This window comes from Narcine bancroftii, chromosome 11, assembly GCF_036971445.1.
Source record: "Narcine bancroftii isolate sNarBan1 chromosome 11, sNarBan1.hap1, whole genome shotgun sequence".
Lineage (NCBI taxonomy): Eukaryota > Metazoa > Chordata > Chondrichthyes > Torpediniformes > Narcinidae > Narcine > Narcine bancroftii.
In genome coordinates, this window is record NC_091479.1 from 16,642,225 (window position 1) to 16,665,778 (window position 23,554).

General features: G+C 46.7%; 1 long non-coding RNA gene across 1 annotated transcript; it reads right to left on the reverse strand.

The window, feature by feature from the left end:
• Positions 1-6,102: 6,102 nt before the first annotated feature.
• Positions 6,103-23,134, reverse strand: LOC138746317 (uncharacterized). Its single transcript, XR_011346863.1, has 3 exons — positions 22,897-23,134; positions 22,521-22,597; positions 6,103-6,450 (listed from the first exon to the last, which is right to left on the reverse strand). It is a non-coding gene; the product is annotated as an uncharacterized lncRNA (long non-coding RNA).
• Between the last annotated feature and the right edge of the window lie 420 nt (positions 23,135-23,554).

A 23,554-nucleotide genomic window follows, 5' to 3' on the forward strand; every position in this document is an offset into this window, starting at 1 on the left:
CAGTGTGGTGGGCTCTGCGGTCTTCTTCAAAGGAGGTTGCTGCCCGCCAAACTGTGAGGCGCCAAGATGCACGGTTTGAGGCGATGTCAGCCCACTGGCAGTGGTCAATGTGGCAGGCACCAAGAGATTTCTTTACGCAGTCCTTGTACCTTTTCTTTGGTATATGTACATGGTAGTGTGAAAACCAAAAGTGGTATACGGTGGGTGTCCCGGCCATTGTTACTGGAAGTTGGTTGAAGGAGCACAAGGAAAATAAGTGTCAAACCCATGTAAAGTCATCCTTCTTGAAAGAACAAGCATAACAAGTAATTGAAAATTCGGGAGCTTACGGGTTCAGTCCCTGCTCAGGGCATAAAGAGCCAGACGAGGGAAGGGGGGGGGGGGTTGGGGAAACAACAGCTATCCCTGAGACTGCTCTACCAATGAGTGGGTCAACCCCTCTCCACTGCACATCAACGATTCCGTCGTAACAGACGACCTAGCCTGGACTCCCAACACCTCGCTCATTGGCAAGGTGCGTGGAGGAGGGGCAAGACTGCCGGCCCCCTGACTTGACAACATTTTACAGGAGCACAATTGCGAGTGCAAGACTGGCACAGACACAGACCTTTAGTGGGCATCTTAATGGTAGTCCTAATTGGATTACATAAACCAGGATTAAACCAGAAGGACAATGGGTGGTAGAATTAGCGTAGCGGCAAGCGCCACATCGTACCAGTGCCTCGTGGTCCAGGTTCCTCCAGAATTTTCCTGTTTTTACCACAGTCACAGTGTCTCCAGACGTTTGTGTCACTGCATTAATATAGATGCAGAAAATATTGTGTGTGCGGGCACGTGTGTGCGCGCGTGCGTGTGAGTGTGTGTGTGCTCGTGTGCGCACCTGCATGTGTATGTGTGCGTGTGTGTGTATGTAGATATTATCTCCAAATAGAGGGTGGCACGGTTGATGTAGTGGTTAGCACAACACTGTTGCAGTACCAGTGATTGGGTCCGGGGTCTGAATCCTGCGCTGTCTGGGAGGAGTTTGTACGTTCTCCCCATGACTATGTAGGTACCCTCCAGGCACTCCGGTTTCCTCCCACCCTTCAAAAGGTACTGGGGTTATACGTCAATTGGGGTATTAGGGCATCATGGGGCCATGGGCTGGAAGGGCCTGTTATCGTGATGTATGCCTACATTTTAAAAATTAAAAAAAGAATCCCCTCCTGATGGCAAATATTTTTGTCCCCGACTGGCCCCAAGCAAAGTCCCTGGTGTATCAGTGAACCTGTGTCGGAGGGGGACATCGTGGATAATCCCAAATATTTTGAATGAGAGTAGGAATATTCCAGGATGTTGCAGACCAGCCTGTCCAAGGATATTCTCACACTCTGAGCAGGGGTCGGGGAAGTCCAATTACACTCGACGATGAAGATTTTGCTTCCTGAACCCTTTTGGGTGTATTTTATGGATTTTGGGCTGCGTGTGTTCGTGAAAAACTCCTTTAAATTTTCCTATCACGTACTGTCTTTTTAGATGTAACCTATTTTATAATCTATGGCGATATATGCATCCATGAGATTGACAATATGCTTCAAGCAAACAAAGCCATGAAGTGCAATGTGTCATTGAAAATTCATTCTCTGTGTTGGGACTTCGTCCCCCGCTGATCTCGGTGCCATCAGTGTCGAACACGGTGAAAGGTTTCACCAGGACATTCCAACCATGGAAAAGCGGTATCAGGACAACTGGAATCTATCAACTCTGGCCGACTATTGCTGGACACTGACACGAGAGGCCCATACTAGCTACATTGCAGTAAATGGACACGAGTGTCCATTTGGACACAATGAATTTCTGACTCATGTCCATCTCACAATACGACCGGGCAGTCAAGAACCCAGTCATAAGCCAGGGCCTGTCTGTGCTGTGGATGTAGGCTGCACTCATATATATATATATATATATATATATATATATGCTCATTTCTTCGTTTGACAAAAGCATTGTCTCTGCGCAAAGCTTATGAGCCCACTTCCCTGTGAAGCAGTCAGGTTTACTTAGTGTCTTCCATACTCATCTCCTACCGAGTACGTTAAAAAATATTAACGTTATGTGAGGTGAAAAGAAAGCAAATCTTTTACTTAAATGTGGTGTGGCCACCAGTGGGGGCCATGGGGCTCCTGTTGAGAACGGCCAGTTTAAAGGAATTGTGCAACATATTTACGGTTGAGTGTTGTAATTATTATTCTCTAAGTGTATTTCTCTTGCCGTAAAGTGTGGAAATGGTTCAAGATTGTGCAAGTTGCTAGATGGCTACAAACCTTTGCTGTCTGGAGCAGTTTTTTGTGATTAAAAAAAAAAGATCTAAAATCCTTTATCATGGGTTTAAAATGGTGTGCGCAAAATGAAGGAAATTTTTTAGATATTTTGACATTAAAAGCAATTTAAATTTAGACAGCATGACAACATGCCCTTCGGCCTACAAGTCCATCACGTCTGTGACCTTCTCCTATTTTTCAGTTCATTTTTATTTGTGTGGGACTGTCCCTTTAACAAAAGCCTGCGGGTTTTGGAAAATGACTGTGATCCGGCAGCAGGCTTCGAAAGCAGTATGTTCTGAACGTTGATGCATTCGTGGTATGTGGGGTGCTGAGGTGGCACAGAGCTCGAAAGACTGAACCACGGGCTTTATTCCAGTAAAAGTCTGAACACCAGTCCATGCTTAGGTGACTCCCCGTGTGACTGGTTCAGGAGGGGCTGGCTCAGGTCTATATTCTGGAGGGATGATTGACAGCTGGCCAGGTGGAACTGCAGGTACAGAGATCGCCTACTGCAGTCGGCTGGTGGACGTATCGCCACACAGAGTGAAGGGAAAAAGCCCTGGAGAAGCCAGGAGTAGAGACCATGTGACCAGCTTATTGAAAAGACAGTGCATTGTTTGCTCAGGAGGCCATTCTAAGAAGGCAGCACAAGAGTGAAGAGCTCTTCGACCTTTTTGGGAATGAAAAACCAATTTGGCCTTATTGTGTGGTTATAAGCAAACGGTCAGATTTCCCTTCTGTTAGGAATGAGAAGACAACTTTGTGACCAAAAGAGTGAAGGTCACTTTTCTTCGAATGACCCATGAAAAGGGTTCTACTTGCAGAGGAAATACTACGGTTGGATGGTGACCAGAGTTCAGCTGACCCACGAAAAGGGTACTAAAAGATTGGTGAGCATCGCTTGCTTCATGTCCTCTACGCCAAAGAGGGGGGAGTTTTGGTTGGCACTCGTCGAAAAAGGATATTTCTCCGAAGCACCTCCATGAAGATTTTGTGAGTTAATCAATGCCCAGTCACCCCCCGGTCTCTTTCACCCACTGCTCATTTTATCTAAGGCTTGCATGCCTGACCCTTTTAAAGCCTGAGTGTTGCATTTATCGCGTGTCTCTCCATTCTAAGGCCTGTGTATCTCAGCTATCTAAAGCCTGTGTGCCCCATCAATTTCAAGCCCATGTGAATTTCCGAAACTGAACTGCGTTCAGTTCTGGTCACCAAATTATAAGGAGGAAATGAACAAAATCAAGAGAGTTCAGAGAAGATTCACCAGAGTTTCAGCACCTTAACTCATAGAGAAAGGTTAAAAAAGTATTTATTCCTTGGAGTGTAGAAGATTGAGGGGGGATTTGATAGAGGTCTTTAAAATTTTGAGGGGTGTAGATAGAGTAGATGTGGACAGACTTTTTCCATGCAGGATAGGGGAGATTCAAACAAGAGGACATGAGCTGAGAGTTGGGGAGGGTGGGGGGTGGGATGGTGGGGAGATGCAAAAATTTAGGTGGAACACAAGGGGAAGCTTCTTTACCCAGAGAGCGGTGTCAGTGTGGAATGAGTTTCTGGTGGAGGCAGGTACAATATTATCTTGAGAAAAATTTGGGGAGGTATGTACGGATGTAAAAGGTATGGTGATGCCGGTAGAGGACCCATAATTCTGAGCCGAGCAGGAGCGTGGGTATGACAACGGCTCTGTACACGCTGATCTTTGTGTGTTTCTTCAGGTGGTTGTTTTTCCAGACTCTTTTGTGCAGTCTTCCAAAGGCGCTATTTGCCTTGGTGAGTCTGAAGCCAAGCCAAAGAAAAAAAGAAAAGGTATGGAGGGTTATGGGCAGAATGCAGGTCGGTGGGACTTGGAGAGGGTAAGTATTTCGGCACGGACAAGAAGGGCCGTGCTGGCCTTTTTCCATGCTGTAATTGTTGTATGGTTTGAACTACCTTCTGAGAATTGGGCCTCAGAAACATAGAAACATAGAAGATAGGAGCAGGAGTAGGTCATTCGACCCCTCGAGCCTGCTCCGCCATTCAACAAGATCATGGCTGATCTTAAAGTTCAGTACCCCGTCCCCGCCTTCTCTCCGTAACCTTTAATACCCTTATACTGAAGAAATAGATCTAATTCCCTCTTAAATATATTTAATGAACCTGCCTCTACTGCCCTCTGTGGCAATGAATTCCACAGATTTACCACCCTCTGGGTAAAGAAATTCCTCCTCATCTCGGTCCTAAATGGTTTGCCTATTATCCTCAAACCATGGCCCCGGGTTCTGGATTTTCCCATCCTTGGAAACATCCCATCTGCATCCATTCTGTCCAGTCCTGCCAGAATTTTATATGTCTCTATGAGATCCCCTCTCAATCTTCTAAACTCCAGTGAGTACAATCCCAATTTGCGCAATCTTTCCTCCTAAGTCATTCCTGCCATTCCAGGTATCAGCCTGGTGAATCGCCTCTGCACTCCCTCCATTGCAAGAACATCCTTCCTTAGATAAGGTGACCAAAACTGCACACAATACTCCAGGTGGGGTCTCACCAAGGCCCCGTATCCTTGTTCCTGTACTCAAACCCTCTTGATAAGAAGGCCAACATACCATTTGCCTTTTTAACCGCCTGCTGTACCTGCATGATCGCCTTCAGAGACTGATGTACAAGTACCCCTAGGTCTCTCTGCACTTCCCCATCCCTTAATCTATTGCCATTCAAATAGACACACACACACACACACACACACACACACACACACACACACACACACACACACACACACACACACACACACACACACACACACACACACACACACACACACACACACCAATATATTCACACAGTTAGATAAATTTAGTTAAAGTTAGGTATAACCATATAACAATTACAGTCCGGAAACAGCCCTTCTAGTCCACACTGATTTAAGTGAAACTCCACTAGTCCCACCTACCTATTCCCTGCCCATAACCCTCCAATCCCCTCTCATCCAACCTCCTCTTAAATGATAAAATTTACCCTGCTACCACCACTCTTCCGGCAGGTCATTCCGCTCGGCCACCACTCTGAGTGAAGCTTCCTCTCATGTTACTGCTAAACCTTTACCCCCTAACCCTCAACTCATGACCTCTCATTCAAATCTCCCCAGCCTCAAGGGGAAGAGCCTATTCACATCTACTCTGTCTACCCCCTCATAATTTTAAATACCTCTATCAAATCCCTCCTCAACCTTCTACGCTCCAATGAATAAAGACCCAGTCGACTCAATCTTTTTTTGTATTCTAGATACTGCAGATAAGTTAGTTAAATTAGATTAGGTGTTAAATAATTGTTGATTAATAATTAAAATATTATTTTAAATATAACACCGTCTGGGCTAATTTTTCTCACTGCTCTCTGTTACATAACATGCCCAACTATGTCCAATTGACCTACAACCCCGGTACATTTTCGAAGGGTGGGAGGAAGCTGGAAACCTGTGCAGGCACAGGGAGGGCGTGCAAACTCCTTATGGACAGCGCCGGATCTCACCTTTGACAATAACGAAGGCAGTGAGGGCCACTAGCTCGGAAGTCACCAAGCTGCTGTAGAGAGAGCAGTGACAGTCAGGGAGTAACGACTGCAGGCCTAGGATCTCCCAGGGCCTTCCTGCCATAAATCACAGTTTCATTTGCGATTCTGCATCTGCTCTTTATCACCAACGTCAAAATCTAAACGAGAGTGGTTTGTACATCTGCTTCCCAGCAGTTTGTTATAACATACAGGCCTGACAAACATCAGCTTCCAGTAAAAACACAAGGCTGGAGAAACTCAGCAGGTCAAACTTTATATCTTAAGGATAATGATACATAACCAGAGTTTCAGACTTGAGCCCTTCATCAATGATTGAGTAAAATGTGGGCAGGTGCCTGAACTAAATGCCCTACAAATATCAGTTCTAGGGTGTGCTTGATGCAGATATAACGACACAGAAGCTCTTACAGCACCAGCGACCTGGGTTCGAATCTGGCTCTGTGTGTAAGGAGTTCTCCCCGTGCCTGCGTGGGTTTCCTCTCCGGGGGTGCTCCAGTATCCTCCCATTCTTCGCAATGTGCGGGGGTGGTAGGTCAATTGGGTGCAATTGGGCACCACAAGCTCCTGGGCCGGAAGGGCCTGTGACCGTGCTCTATGTCTAAATTTAAAAAGAGAAAGAAAATTAAATTCAGAAGTCTGTTCACTCCATCTCAGCTCACCGAAGGCATCATTATGGGAGCAAAGGTATAACCAATGTTTCAGGCCTGAGTCCTTCTGACAATCCCAAAGTCAAGCTTAATTTTATACAGTACGATAATGGGCCATTTTGGGGCCCCAAACAGTCCATCCCAGACTTGTGAATCTGCGGGGGCTGGAGGGGGGGAGGGGGGATCATCTACTGTATCTTGTGGTCTCTTTATCGGAGAGACTGGGAGATCACTTCGTTGACCACCTCAGCTCCATCTGCCGCAGTAGTGTGGATCTCTCAGTGGCTGCCCATTTCAATCCCTCTGTCTCATTCCCTTGCTGACATGTCTGTCCATGGTCACATGCACCGCCAGTCTGAGACCACCCACAGACTGGAGAAGCATCTTGTCCAGGCCACCCTCCAACTGGATGGTATTAACATCGACTTCCCTGGTCTCCGTTAACCCCCCCTGCCACCCCCATCTTTGTCATCCTGTCTTCTTTCCCCCAGGTCCCTCTCACTCTCATTCACTCACTCTCTCTCTCTCTCTCTCTCTCTCTCTCTCTTCTCTTTCCCCCTGTCTCCTTTCACAGAGCCAAAATCAATTCTCACCTCTCTTATCGTATCCAATTAATACCTTTTGACTGTTGGTCTGGAATTCTTCCCCCCTTCTCTCCCAGTCTTTATAGAGATGCCTGCCTGCTTTATGCTTCTACCATAAAGAAGGGGTCAAGCTTGAAACGAGAGTAACATATTTTGTTGAAACATGAAAGTCTGCAGAGGCTGTAAATGCTGACGGAACTCAGCTGGCCAAAGGGTGTCCATAGGAGGTAAAGATATATTGCTGATATTTCCGGCCTGCACCTTTCTTCAAGGAATGAGTGAAGAACATCTGTACCTTGACTCGCATCCAGAAAGTGGATCATTATAGGTGAAATAGACTTATCCAAGCTCCCGGTCCCTGACCACAGATCCTCGATATCTCAACGTACCGGCCACAGACTCTCTCCCTCGACTTACTGAATAACAAATTTTACGGTGTAAATTTTTAAAAAATTATTAAATACTTATGTGGTGACCTCGGACGTATCTGCGATCAGGGGTTTTGCTGTATATCTTTACCTCCTGTGGACGCTGCGAGACTGGCTGAGTTCCACCAGCATTTAAAATTATGAGGGGAATAGGGAGAGTAGATGTGAATAGGCTCTTTCCCCTGAGGGTAGGGGAGATTGGAACAAGGGGTCATAAGTTACGGGTTGGGGGCAAAACTTTAGAGAGTGGTGGCTGAGTGGAATGATCTACTGGAAGAGATGGTTGCGGCAGGATCAATTCTGTCATTTAAGAGGAGGTTAGATGAGTACACGGATGTGAGGGGGTTAGAGGGTTATGGCCAAGGGAGCAGGTAAGTGGAACTAGTGGAGTTTCACGTAAATGGGTGCAGACGAGAAGGGCTGATTCAGTACTGTAAATTGTTATATGGTTTTTACTACAATCTGCAGGGTTCCATGTTTCACACCAACTTCATCTCCCTTGAATTCCCTCCCTCCCTTCCGACTTTTTTCCACTCACCCCTGACACGGCTGTCATTCCATGATGCCGCCCTGGATTATGGAGGCAGGTTCTTGGCTTGGGTTAACCACGTGCGGCCTTGGGCACGATCTCATAACAACAGCACACAGGCTGACCGAATGGCTTGCACCGGCGTGGATTAGGGAAACCTGATTGCCTGGAATCATTTCAAAGGGAAACACTCACCCAGCTAGTTCTGTGTCACAACAAAGAGACCCGTTAAACTTGTTGAAAACCTTCAAGCTAAAATCCTTCAACCTTCAAGAAGCTAAGCTAAAAATGAGTCCCTCTTATCTCCCTGCCATCTGAGTATCATCTTCCAAAGCCACAACAGAAGAGGCTGCAGATCTTGTGGAGACTTTGATGTTTCCTTTGGGTTGTCAGTCACAGGAGTGTGCCTTTGATGTTCTTGTGCATCTCCAGGCACTGAAGAAAGCTTGCTTGGTGAGTAAACCTTGTTGTACAATTGTCGTTTTTGAATTGCTGGTGGGTTGAGAGAGAAGGATGCAAGGCAGTGTGTTCAGAGTGTGCTTTATATTGCAGAGAGCCATCTTCACACACTGGGTAAGATCAGAATCAGAATCAGGACTTATTGACATGAGGAAGTCGTGAAATTCGGTGTTTTGTGGCAACATCGAAGTGTGAACGTTCATATTATAACATTACCTCACACCTCCTTGTGCCCACAAGTGCATTTCCGCACACATCCTTGTGCCCACAAATGCATTACCTCACACCTCCTTGTGCCCACAAGTGCATTACCGCACACCTCCTTGTGCCCAAAAAGTGCATTACCTCACATATCCTCACACGCACAAATGGAGCTACAGACCGGCCCACAAGATGGCCGACGAAGGTGGCGATTGTGTGGACCTGGGTTGGCACTAGCCGTCATCCCAGGTGACCACCCACACGGCAGGAAGACAGCGAACTTCGGCGGGAGCACTGGCCAATCCCAGGCCGGCGCTCCGATGATGTGGGGCCCTGACATCAGCACCTGGGGACCCATGGAAACATGATAGCCAGTGTCATAAACCAGTCTCGACTTCAAGGCTTTGGTGTGTGTGCGTGTGTGTCATTCTTCTCCATGTCTGTGTAACGCGAGTGCTACATTGGTGACACAGACAGGTGCACCAACCAGCAGATGGACTCAAAGATGACAGACCAGACAGAGCCAGCGATCATCTGTGTTCTATGTCTGCAGGAGAACAATAAGGGGCTTTATTGTTATAATGCACAGATTCACCAAAAGTTGGAAAGGAAGGTTGAGAACCACTGACCTAATCAATATATTTATTCTCTTTGAACAATCCACCCTTCCCACATTTGCTAGGTTGTTATACAGGACCCAGCTTCTCAATGTCCAATAATGGCATCTATATTCAAGTTCAAGTTTATTTATGTATCAAATGCACTGATTTCTGTTCTCTCTGTATTACAATCAGTTTGCCTCCATTTCTTTTATTTGTTTACGAGTGCTTGTTGAATACAATTTTTTTTTGCACGACATTAAGGGGTGATTCTGCCACACCCGTGGGTAAAAGAATCTCTGGGTTGTATATGATGTCGTGTATGTACTCTGACAATAAATCTGAATCTAAGACATAGTGTTGTGCGAAGACCAGATAGACAGTTGGACAGCACATTTAGCTCTTCGAGCGCAAGGGACCAGGGTTTAAATCGGGCACTGTCTGTGAGGAACTTATACTTTGGCCCTGTGTCTGCATGGGTTTCACCCGGCTGCTTCCGTTTCCTCCCACCCTCCAAAACATACACGTGTAATTGGGCAACACAGGTTAAAATGGCCAGAATAAGATGTTAAATTTAAATTTGCATCTTATCATTATTCTTATTTTAATATACATTGTTTTAATACACATTGTTTATTGAACATTTTATATTTACCCCCCACTCTTGTCCCTGAATGTGTTCTTTCGTTAGATGCAGAGAAAGTATTTGATTGGGAGGAGTGGTGTTATTTATTTGTGATCCTGGAAAAATTTAATTTTGGACCACGGATTAAAATATTCAATGTAAATTTGCATCTAATATATAATAAGACCAAATAAGCACGTGAAGAGTTACAGAGGGAGATCAAGTCAAGTTTATTGTCATTCTCTGGTCCTCAGAGCAATCCACCAGATATCTAAGCAAGCAGGGTGGAGGCAGCATGGTCTTACTATTTTGAGGAACATTGAGGAGTCCGATAACGGAGGGAAAGAAATTCTCCTAGAATCTGATGGCTTGTGATCTCACACTCGTGAATCGTTTTCCTGATGGATGCGGAGAGGATGGCCAGGGTATGATTAGTCTGGAGGGGTAGGTGTAAGAGTGGAGCACAACAAGTAGTCTCTCTTGAATATATCAGTTTTATTATGCACAAAAGATAGGTGATTACTTCAACAATTTGGTTGTAGATCAGTAACTACTTACAACAGGAGTACATCTCAGATATCCTTGTGGATGAGTGCAAGAGAGACAGAAACTCGAAACGTAGCGCGATGATCGCAGCGAAGTTCAAAGTTCAGATTTATAGTCAGAGTACAATATTGAGTTTTTATTTCCTGCGGGCAAGGCAGAATTTCCGCTTATTGGTGATGCAAAATCTGCACATAAGAAAAGTAAATGAAGAAAGAAATGTAAACAAACTAACTGTGTGATGCAGAACAAAAATATTCAATTGTGCCAGGCTGGGCCACTCTGCAAGTGAACTGGGTTACGGAGCTCCGACGGCAGCGTTCTCGATGGTGGGGAGGGTTCAGAATCAGAATCAGGATTTATTGTGGTGAACAAGTCCTGAAATTCGGTGTTTTGTGGCAGCGTCATAGAGCTCCATGAAAGACCCCAACAATGAAGACGCTGTTTACATCCGGTACCGCACGGATGGCAGTCTCTTCAATCTGAGGCGCCTGCAAGCTCACACCAAGACACAAGAGAAACTTGTCCGTGAACTACTCTTTGCAGATGATGCCGCTTTAGTTGCCCATTCAGAGCCAGCTCTTCAGCGCTTGACGTCCTGCTTTGCGGAAACTGCCAAAATGTTTGGCCTGGAAGTCAGCCTGAAGAAAACTGAGGTCCTCCATCAGCCAGCTCCCCTCCATGATTACCAGCCCCCCCACATCTCCATCGGGCACACAAAACTCAAAACGGTCAACTAGTTTACCTATCTCGGCTGCACCATTTCATCAGATGCAAGGATCGACAATGAGATAGACAACAGACTCGCCAAGGCAAATAGCGCCTTTGGAAGACTACACAAAAGAGTCTGGAAAAACAACCAACTGAAAAACCTCACAAAGATAAGCGTATACAGAGCCGTTGTCATACCCACACTCCTGTTCGGCTCCGAATCATGGGTCCTCTACCGGCACCACCTACGGCTCCTAGAACGCTTCCACCAGCGTTGTCTCCGCTCTATCCTCAACATCCATTGGAGCGCTTACACCCCTAACGTTGAAGTACTCGAGATGGCAGAGGTCGACAGCATCGAGTCCACGCTGCTGAAGATCCAGCTGCGCTGGATGGGTCACGTCTCCAGAATGGAGGACCATCGCCTTCCCAAGATCCTGTTATATGGCGAGCTCTCCACTGGCCACCGTGACAGAGGTGCACCAAAGAAAAGGTACAAGGACTGCCTAAAGAAATCTCTTGGTGCCTGTCACATTGACCACCGCCAGTGGGCTGATAACGCCTCAAACCGTGCATCTTGGCGCCTCACAGTTTGGCGGGCAGCAACCTCCTTTGAAGAAGACCGCAGAGCCCACCTCACTGACAAAAGGCAAAGGAGGAAAAACCCAACACCCAACCCCAACCAACCAATTTTCCCTTGCAACCGCTGCAATCGTGTCTGCCTGTCCCGCATCGGACTTGTCAGCCACAAACGAGCCTGCAGCTGACGTGGACTTTTTACCCCCTCCATAAATCTTCGTCCGTGAAGCCAAGCCAAAGAGAAGAGAAGATAGAGCAAACATTCATATTATAACCATCTTATAACATCACTATAAAAAATAATAGTACTCGAAAAGCAAGGCCATGTCTTTGGTTCATTCCTCATTCAGGAATCCGATGGCAGCGGGGAAGAAGCCATCCTTGTGTCGCTGAGTGCTCATCTTCGGGCCCCTGCACCTTTTTCCCAAAGGTAGCAGAGTGAAGAGGTTTTTGCCTGTGATGTCCACTACCTTTTGCAGGGCTTTCCGCCCAGGAGCATTGGTGTCCCCCGTATCAGACTGCGATGCAGTCCGTCAGCACGTATTCATCAGATGGTCATTGAAATGCACAAACAGCTCGAATAGTGATCAACAAAGAGAAAAATAATTGCATTAAGCATTGAATTTTTTCCCTAATGCTATCCCAGGAGCTCAATGTGCGCTGATTAGCATAAACCTTTCATTCCTCACAGTTACATCTTTAAAAATGCTTCTGGCCCAATTTCATTTAATTAACCTAACAACCTGTGGACATTTTGGAGGGAGGGAGAATCCCGGGCACCCAGGGAAAACCAACACAAGTCAAGTTTATTTGCATCTGTTTACACCCAACAAAACAACGTTCTCCGTTCTTTGGTACGAAGAATACAGACAGATATTGCATGTGCAGGGCAAGGATTCATATATACAAATAAATAAATATTGTTTCACGAAGGGTCAGTGTGAGCAGTTCCTCTGCCCGTGGGAAGAAGCTGTTCCTCGGCCTGGTGGTGCTGGCTCTGATCCTCCTGTATCTCTTCCCCGACGGGAGCAGCTGAAAGATGCTGTGTGTGGGGGTGGAAGGGGCTCCTCAATGGTTTTGTGCATCCCCTTTAGACAACGATCCTTGTAGATCACATCGACAGGTTGGGGGTGGGGGGGGGGTGAGGAGACTCTTATATACCTGTGGATTGACCGCTGATCCATTTCTCTGCAGCAACAAGTACCGCACACGGTGATGCAGCCGGCCAGGACGCTCTTGATGGAGCTCCTGTAGAAGGGTTGACATGATGGTGGCCGATGGCTTTGCCTGCTTCATGGGGAGAACGCACAAACTCCTTACAGACAGCGGGGGTTTCAAACCGGATGGCTGGCACTGTAAAGGCGTTGCACTAACCGCTACGCCAAGCCCCAGTTTCTGGTCGCTGGCGCAGAAGTGGCTTTTCGCTAACGGTGCCTCCCACACTCACATTACAATAACGCAAAAACAAAATGGCAAACGGCTGGTTTCATATCCTTAAAGCATCAATGGACATTACAATGCTTCGTAACATTTCTTTGTTCAAGTTTAAATTTAGACATACAGCACAGAAACAGGCCATTTCGGCCCACGAGTCCATGCCACCCAATTTACACCCCATTAACCTACACCCCAGTACGTTTCGAATGATGGGAGGAAACTGGAGCCCTCAGGGAAAACCCACGCAGACACATAAAATCTCCTTATGGACAGCGCGGGGTTCAAACCCCGGTCCCGATCGCTGGCGCGGTAAAGGCCTTCCACTAACCGCTGCGCCAAACGTGCCACCCCTGTGTCAATAGAGGAGGTTGTAAGGTATATAAAAGTGGTCTCCCACTGAGAAACTGCGATCTTTGCACACATTTTTGCCCGCTTACTTGCTGCTTGTAAGTTGGAAGTGAGTACATTATTTTGACGGCTGTTTCTTGTTTCCATTAATGGCTGTTCTCCATGTTCTTCCTGATTGAAATTGGCATTCAATCCCTCACATTCCCCTTGGAGTAATCCATGTGTTGCACTGGAAAATTTGTAGCACCGGGAGTGTATGTTCATGTGTGCCTTAGTTCTTCTGCACCAGTGTGTGTGTGTGGGTGGGTGTTTGTGTATGTGTGTGTGTATCTTTGTGTCTGAGAATGTGTTTGTTTGGGAATTTGTGTGTGTGTATTCATGTATTCTGGTGTCAGTGAAATGTATAAAGATTTTATATTTACCTTCATAAAATAAAATGTTCGAAAACATTTCTCGCAAAAATGAAGTGTTTAAGTTCTGAAATCAATCAGTGGGAGACCAGCTTTCAACTCAATCCAAATTCAAGCCACAACCCAGCAATCACTGAACACCGTGTGCTCCATTGAAAGTGAAGTGATACCCTGAATCGACACTCCAAACCGTCACATTTCACCAGGGACCACGCTCAGTCTGGAAAGCCACGTTGGATTGCTCACTGCCAAGGCAGAACATTAAGTCCAGATCCATTCTCCCAGGCTTATCTCAGCCAGATACCCGCTGATTTATACAGCCAGATCCATCTGTTCGCCTGAATCCGCCTTGTTTATATCTTTTAAAGTTATGTCAGGCATGCCTGTGACTGTTTTCTCTTTTACTCTCACTTGGGCATGCTTTCTCAGGTGTTACAATTTAATTTAATTTAAACATACAGGCCCTTCTGGCCCAAAGGCTCATGCTGCCCAATTACACCTGATTGGCCGACAAACCCTGTACGACTTTGTGGGGCACACACACCCCCACACACACGCACATCCCATCCACACACACACCCACACACTCCAAAATACATACACCCCACAAACCGGAGCACCCAGAGGAAACCCAGGCAGGTCGCAGAAAGAATGTACAAACTACGTACAGACAGCACCGGATTCGAACCTTGGTCGCCGGTGCTGTAATAGTGTTGCGCCGAATGTGACTGTAATTGGACTGCTCCCGTGATATGCCAAGGCTCTTTTTTCAGATTTCAGGTTTATTGTCAGAGCCCATACAAGGCATCACATACCACCCCGAGATTCTTTTTTCCTGCGGGCTAGGCAGAATGACCACTTATTGGCAGTGGAAAAACAACTGTACTCAACATACGCATGTAAACAAATAAAGAAATGTAAACAAACTGACTGTGCAATACAGAGAGAGAAAAAGTGCTAGAGTCTGTAAGTGAGTCCCTGATTGAGTTTGTCGTTGAGGAGTCTGATGGTGGAGGGGGAGCAGCTGTTCCTGAACCTGGTGGTGTGGGTCTTGTGGCATCTACATCTCTTTCCTCATGGCAGCAGTGAGACCAGAGCGTGTGCTGGGTGGTGTAGATCCCTGATGATTGCTGCTGCCCTCCGACGGCAGCATCCCCTGTAGAAGTTCTCGATGGTGGGGAGGGTTTTGCCTGTGATGTCCTGGGCTGTGTCCACTACCTTTTGGAGGGCTTTACGCTCAGGGGAATTGGTGCCCCCCCCCCCCCCTCTAGCAGATCCTGATGCAGCCAGTCAGCACACTTTCCACCGCACCTCTGTAGAAATGTGCTAGGGTTTCGGGTATCATCCAAACCTCCGCAAACTCCTGAGGAAGTCAAGGCACTGACGTGCTTTCTTCACCATGCCAATAGCGTGTTGGGTCCAGGAAAGATCCTCCGAGATAGTGACTCCTGAGAACTTAAATTTGCTGACCCTCTCCACCATCCCCCAATGGTCACGGGATACCCCTCTGGTTTTCCCTTCCTGGAGTTAACAATCAGCTCCTCGGATTTGGCGACATTAAGCGCGAGCTTCTGATTGGTGCACCCTTCAGCCGAGTTTTCAATCTCCCTCCTTTTTTTGGGGAATATGTTTTGGTAATCAGCCCATTTTCTCCAAAGCCTGCTGTTGATAAGATACCAGTTTGGGGGTTGGGGTTGGTTGGACACACCCCACACACATACCCCCACACACACCCCCACACACCCTACCCAACCACGCATACCCATACACACACATCCCACCCATCCACCCACACAGACACATACAGTCACATACACACCCCCCCCCCACACACACACACCTAACCACACACCCACCACCCACCCACACAGACACAGACATACAAACACACATAGAAACCCACCCACACACGGACACACACAGTCACATACACATACACATACACAAACACACATAGAAACACACACACACACACACACACACACACACACACACACATTTACACTTTGCACCTCAGAGGGGGGTATTTGGTGATTCATATTTACGGTCTCCCTTTTTCCCTGTGAACTCGACCTCTGTCGGAAATATTTATGAGATTAAATCAGGGCTGTTTGCTCACTGTTTTATGTCTGTTTATTCATGTTCTCAGGGTAATAGTCTAATTTTGAATAAAGTATTTCTACTTGTGTATATTATCTCTCTGCCACATTTCAATCCCATTGCAATAAAACTGCAATGAGCAACAAAATTTATGAATGAAGTTTTCCCCATTGCTTCATTATGTTCCCCGCCATGGTGTTGATAACTTTTTAAAAAGCAACATAAATTCTATTGACAAGGACCACACACGTACAAGCACTGCCTCCACCCACCTACACACCCACACACACACCAGCCACCCACCCACACCCCACACACACACCAGCCACGCACCCACACCCCACACATCCCACCAACCCACATACACCCCACCCACCCACACACACACATACACACCCCACACACCCCACCCACCCACACACACACCCCCCCACACACGCACACACCCATACACACCCCATACATCCCATCCACACACACACCCACACACTCCAAAATACATACACCCCACAAACCCACCCACCCACACCCCACACATCCCACCCACACACCCACACACTCCCAAACCCCCACACGCACAAACCCACATACACACACCCATCACACTCGCACACATGCACTCACACACCCACACACACACACCCACCCACACAGACCCACCATACATGCACATCCACACACACACACCCACCCACACAGACCCACCACACACACACACACCCACACACACACAGTCACACACACACACACACACACACACACATGCATACACACACACACACACACACACACCCATCAAGAAAATTCTCAGGAAGCACTGGCGTCGGAGAGCAGCAGAGATCGTCAAGGATCCACCCCACCCAGTGCACATTCTATTCTCACTGCGGCCATTTGGGAAAGACTCACACCACCAGGTTCGGGAACAGCTGCTCCCCCTTCCACCATCAGGCTCCTCAATGACAAACTCAACCAGGAGGCCTTTTTTTTAATAGTTTAAATAAAAAGGCAAATGTAAAGATGGAGATTCTCCACCTGTACATCGTTTAACTTACCTTGTTGAGAGCTCCGAGGGTGGATTCAGGAGGTGTTGTGAACCAGAAATAGGTTTGGTAGGTCTCAAAAACAAAGAGTCTGAGCATAGATTTTTGTAGTGAAGTATTTTATTTGCCGAAGGCAAGTGTGGGAAATGGTAACACACACACACACACACACACACACACACACACACACACACACACACGTGCACACACACACACACACACACACACACACACACACACACACACACGTGCACACACACACACACACAATGAACTGGTACATACAACGATCAAGAAAAAATCACTACAATGTCCCACCACCTCTTGGCTCAGTGCAGGCACGGCTCTATGCTACAAGGGACACTAATTAAACGCTCCCAACTGTTTTAACAGAGCACATCTTACCAACAGTATCTCCAATGCCCTTCCACATTTCAAGGCCTGGAGTGAAGCAGGGTGGTCCCAAGCTGGCAAAGAGAGAGAACAAAGAACACATGGCACTGCTGGAGGGGCCAGCCCAGGTTGTAAGCAGGTTGAAAAATTGATCAGTGCCAGGAGGGATAATCCCATTACAAAAGGCAGTGGCCCAAGACCAAGTACAGGCAAGGCTGGAGAGTCCAGTCCAGGTCATTTACCTGGAGCCGATAGCAAGGTGTGCACAAATGGGTGGGGCGGAACCAAACTTTGATTGGCACGTGGCAGCCACAGCCCTTCCCAATACAGGAGGCGATCTCTGATCCGCCTGGTGGGGGGGGGGGGGTGGGGGGGTTTAGTCTCAGAGGTGAAGTGACTCTCTCCGTGAAGGCGAGGCCACTGAAAGCGGCCGCCAAGGGGAGAACTGATGATGTCGCGATGACGCCCCCAGCCAGGGGTGTGAATTTTAAAGCACTCAGCGTGGTCGGACACTTGATTTAATGTAGATTTATTTTACCCGTTTTACTGCAGTAAGAATTTTGTTCTTTTGCCTGGGAGGGATATATTAATTTTTCATTCGTCGGCGCGTATGGATGATGTCACATTGATGGGGTGGGGGTGTGGAGGGGGCGTTACTGCACCACTCACTCCTCCAGTGCTAGATCTGCCTGACAGGCCTTCTCCATAAAAAGGTATGGTCAATTTTTATTTTCGTTGAGCCGGCTTCAGGGCAGCGTTGCGCCATATAAAGGCCCAGGGTCTCATTCAAGGTCTTTTGCTCTCTCCATTTTTTTATCATTGAATATTTATTTTCTGTATCACAGTTTATATTTCTTTCTTTGCTTACACTTCTCTCTTTTGTATACGTATCTTTCCTTAGCACAGTTTTTTGCACAGCCAATAAGTTGAAATTCTGCCTGGGCTACAGGACAAAGAATCTCAGGGTCGTATGTGATGCCACAATTTGAAATTTGGACATACAGCAGGCCCTTCTGGCCCATGAGCCTGTACTGCCCAATTACACCCAATCAACCTACAATCCCCAGTACATTTTAAGGAAACCAGAACCCCCATCCCCCGCCGGGGAAAACACATGCTGACATGGGGATAAACATGGGGGTGGGGTGTCAAACCCTGGTCCCAATCGCTGGTGGATTAACAGCGCTGTGATAACCCCAACGCTTAGCATGCCACCCTAGGTATATACTCAGACAACAAATCTGACCTCTGGTGATGCATCCTGGGCCCGAGCTCACAAGCACGTAACTCAGCCCCTGATGAAGATTGACTGTAGGTCTTTGGACGACGGGAGAATCGACGGTGATACTGGGATACAGTTGCAGTGAGGATGGGCCTGCCCCTGCAAAATACTGATGATGTGACGCCGGGGGCATAGTTGAAGACGATGTATCACTGTATAACATTGGGGCCATTACTGGTTGGGACTGGTCTGTCACTATATAACAGGACTAGTCAAATCAAGTCACGTTTATTTTCCTCTGATCGTACAAGCACAACCTGACAGCACAGTATTCTCCGGTTCTCTGCAGACACACAACCAGGCATAACACACCGACAGGCAAACCATACACAGGCAGGGCAGGTATTTCATCTATACAAATAAATAAATATTATTTCAGGAATACGACAATCTCGGAGGGTCAGAGTGAGCAATACATTTGGTCGTTCAGCGTTCACCCTGCCCGGGGAAAGAAGCTGTTCCTTAGCCTGGTGGTACTGGCTCTGATCCTCCCCTATCTCTTCCCCAATGGGAGCAGCTGAAAGATGCAAGGTGGAAGGGTTTTTGCACTCCCTCTTTAGACAACCATGGGCGGGGGGAGGGAGACTCCAGTGATCCTCTCTGCCGCTCTTATGGTCCTGCAGATTGACCTCTGATCCATTTCCCTGCAGCTACCGTACCCCCGCTGTGATGCAGCCAGCCAGGACGCTCTCGATAGAGCTCCTGTAGAAAATTGATTTAATGGTGACCGGTAGCCTTGTCTGTTTCAATCTTCTCAGGAAGTGCAGGCACTGTTGTACCTTCCTGACAAGTGAGGAGATGTTGAGTGTCCATGATATGTCACTAGTTAAGCGAACTCCAAGGAACTTGGTGCTCTTCCCTTCTCTCCACTACAGAGTTGTTGATGTGTCATGGAGGGTGGTCGTTCCTGGTCGTCCCCTTCATTTTGTCCACATGGAGACTCTCGCACCATCATCTGACAACTCCACAGCCCCCTGGCTGGGGCTGGTCAACAAAGAAAGTCTGTGTATGTATTAATGACTCTTCAAGCTCTAACTGTTAAAAGTAAAGCAAAGCTAGGAAGAAATCGGCAGAAAGCAGAGGATCGGAATGAAGCAAAATGTAGATAATCTCATGTGATAGATTCAGCTAAAAACCAGTCTATTTCCCTTCTTTCATCTGCCGTTGCTAATTGGTCACGTTTTCATGGCTAATGTCTCCTGCACTCCGGAGATCCTGTTCACTCTCACTGACAGATAAGACTAGACAAGTGTATAATTGTACTTTTATGAGGCGTTTCACATCGAAGAAATATAGCTGTCTGGCATGAATTGACTGGGGTCTGTTGTGGGCCGTGAGGACGTACCCTCGCATCCCGCTGCCAACTCTTCAAGAAGGCAGCATGGAAGCTGACGGCAATCCAAGTGCAACTTTGTGCTCACAAGCACTCACTTACGTCGACGATACTTCCCAAATTCTGAAATTTAATGGAAATATTGCAACAGCATGAAATTTCGGGCACTGCGTCTCTGTTAGCTCCGTTAAGACTGTATTCTGATTTCCATTGACATTAGCCTTTAAAAAAAGAGAAATACAAGATATCTGGAGGGACAGAGTGGGTCAGACAGCATCCGAATGCTCTGTCAACATTTCGGGTCGGGACCTTTATTTAGCCCATGTTTGAGTAGAAAACAATTTTGTTAGCTGAACCATGAGCAAAACTATCCACAACAGGGAGCTTTAAATCGGCTGCAGCTGGTCTGTGATCACAACCTGTGTAAAACCCAGAGTAGGGTCTCTGCCAGGACGACATTCCTCATACACAGTGGCAGAATGGAATATTCTCCCGCACCAGATTCCCATCGGAAGTGGACTATTATTAATTCTGAAAAAATCCTTTTCATGTTTCTCAGATGGAAAGTGCTAATAGCTCAATAACACAAGTACTCACTCTCTCACAGTCCCTCTCTCTCCCTCTCTCTCTCCTCTCTCATCCACACACTCTGCCTTTCAATCTCTCTCACACATAATCTTTCACAGTCTCTCCACATTCTTTCTCTCCCACACTCTCTCTCTCTCTCTCTCACACACACACACACACACACACACACACACACACACACACACACACACACACACACACACACACACACACACACACACACACACACACACACACACACACACACACACACACACACACACACTATTCCCTGCTCCTGCTTTTATCCTTGTAGTTTGTTGTACAATGCACAGGTAGATTTGATTAATATCACAGAAAACAAAGATTTTCCTCTGTATCTCAGTTCACATGACGATAAACAATTCTCTCACTCTCTCTCTCTCTCTCTCTCTCTCTCCGAATAGCTATTCACTTCATTTCTCTCTTTGCCCTCTATCTATTTCATCTTTTCTCGCCTCTGTTCTTCCTTTTGTTGCTTCAAAGTTCGCTCTTGGTTTCCCTTTCCCCTTCTCTCTCTTGTTGTTTATTTGCAAGTTTAATTTTTATGATGATTTATTCTCTCTCTCTTTCTCCCTCCCTCTCCCCCTCCCTCTCCCTCCCTCCCTCTCTCTCCCTCCCCTCCCTCTCCCCCTCTCCAGTATTTCAAATAAGATCTGTTTTAAAGTGTTTGTATGTGATCTACTCTAACAATTCTTTCCCAATTTAACTCCCCAAAACATTTCTATAAACTCTGTCACCGGAGTAAGATGAAAAATACATCAGCCCTGATACGAATAGAGGAGTGGACATGATGAACCCATGGCCTAATTCCACTCCTATCTCTTATGGTCTTATCTGCCTAGCAACCCAAATTACATATACACACCTGACACTAGGTTCCTGAAATAAGCTGTTCTATCGTGACACTGGATGAACTACATAAAATTTCTGGAGAAATTCAGCAGGTCACGCAGGATCCACAGGAAGTACAAGGCAGTTGTCGTTTCGAGCCTGAGTCCTTCATCTGCAGCACAAATAACGCAACGCCATTACAGCGCCTGTGATTGGGACTGGGCCTCGAATCCTGCGCTGTCTGTAAGGAGGTTTGTATGCTCTCCCCGTATCTGCGTGGGTTTTCCCCGGGGGCTCTGGTTTCCTCCCACCATTTGAAACGTACCGGGGGCTGTCAGTTAATGGGGTGTAAATTGAGTAGCGCAGGCTCATGGGCCAGAATGGCCCATTACCGTGCTGTAGGTCTACATTTAAAAAAAAAAGTTCATTAGGCCATTGAAAATCGGGCAGAGTTCTGAATGAAAAGGGAGTAACTCAGGCCAACAGATACGAGGTGGATTCAGGTGAGAGAGTAGAAGAGAAAGTATGGAGACGGCTGATGGCTCAGGATATAGGAGATGGAAGGGAAATGGGTGGGTAGCAGCAGAAAGGGGGACAGATGGATGAGGGAAAGAGAGAGATCGATGAGGGAGTAATAGAAATTGGAGAAATGGATATTGATGGAATAGAAGGTGCTGTTCATCCAATTTGCTGGTGGCCTCAATGGACGGACATGTGCGTAAGGCAGTGGGGGTGTGGAAATTTAAGTGGTTGGCCACTGGGAGGTCCTTGATGTGAGAAGAGAGAAGGCTCTCAATGAAACGATCTTCCAGAGACGTACAAGGTTAGAAGGCTAATTGGTTACATGAGGGTATTTTGGCGGCATGGGCTTGTGGGCTGGAAGAGCCTGTTACCATGCTGTATGCCTAAATGAATTTTTAAATTTAAATTAAGCTTAGAATTGGTTCAACTATAAATTATAACGTGATTCAAACCCGTACCGCGATCTTCAGTGCAATTGCCCGCGATCGATCGGAACCATCGCCTGTTCTGAAGCCTCCATTCAGTTTTTTGCTGTCTTGTGAGAAAGTACAAAGTCAGATTTCATATTTATTGTCAGAGTACATACATGACAGAGTGCATTCATGACAGAGTACATGGATGACATCACGTACAACCCTGAGATTCTCTTTCCTGCGGACGAGGCAGAATTTCTTATAACACTGGACCACGAAGATTTTTCTTCCTGAATACTTTTGGGTGTATTTTGGGTTTCTCATCACGAAAATCAACATCACCTTTTCCTATCACTTAACTTTTTTTTAATATATAACCTAGTTTTGTGATTTCCTAACCACGTTATTGAAAATTTATTACCTGCTTTCGCACTTGGACATCTTTCCCACTGATCTTGGCGAACACGGTGAATGGTTTCACCAGGGTATTGCGACAATGGAAAAGCGGTATCCGGGCAACTGGAATCCATCAATGCTGGCCGACTAGTGTTGGACACTGACATGAGAGGCATCAGATGCCGAGTACAAGTGAAAATCAGTGGCAAAACGTTTTTAAGGAAGTTGAACTAATGCAATGTTCAAGCGTCCTGATGCGATTAAACATGCTAAATCCAATAAAAGTTAATGTTTCTCCAACTTCCGACGTGATACAGCAAATCTGAAATGATCTTTGTGTTCAGCTTGGAGTCGTCTATCACCATCCCCAATTATTTTTTTCAGGAAGCCAACCTTTAGAAAAATTTGTTGTCCCGTGTGACCAGCAACTCTAAAGCAGGGGTCGACAAACCCCAGCTCACGAGCCACATACAGCTCTTTAACCTATAATGCGCGGCTCATGGCAATACTGTAGTTGCCATTATACAGGACTTTAAAAATCCCCACTTAAAATCAGGGTTGTCCCGTACAAAGGGTCTAAAATTCTTACTTTTATGAGAAAGTCTCATCACCACTGCCATCTTCCCGCCAGCTCTGACTCAACCTGGTGCATGCCCGGTTGGTTATCAGCCAAGTCTCAGCAC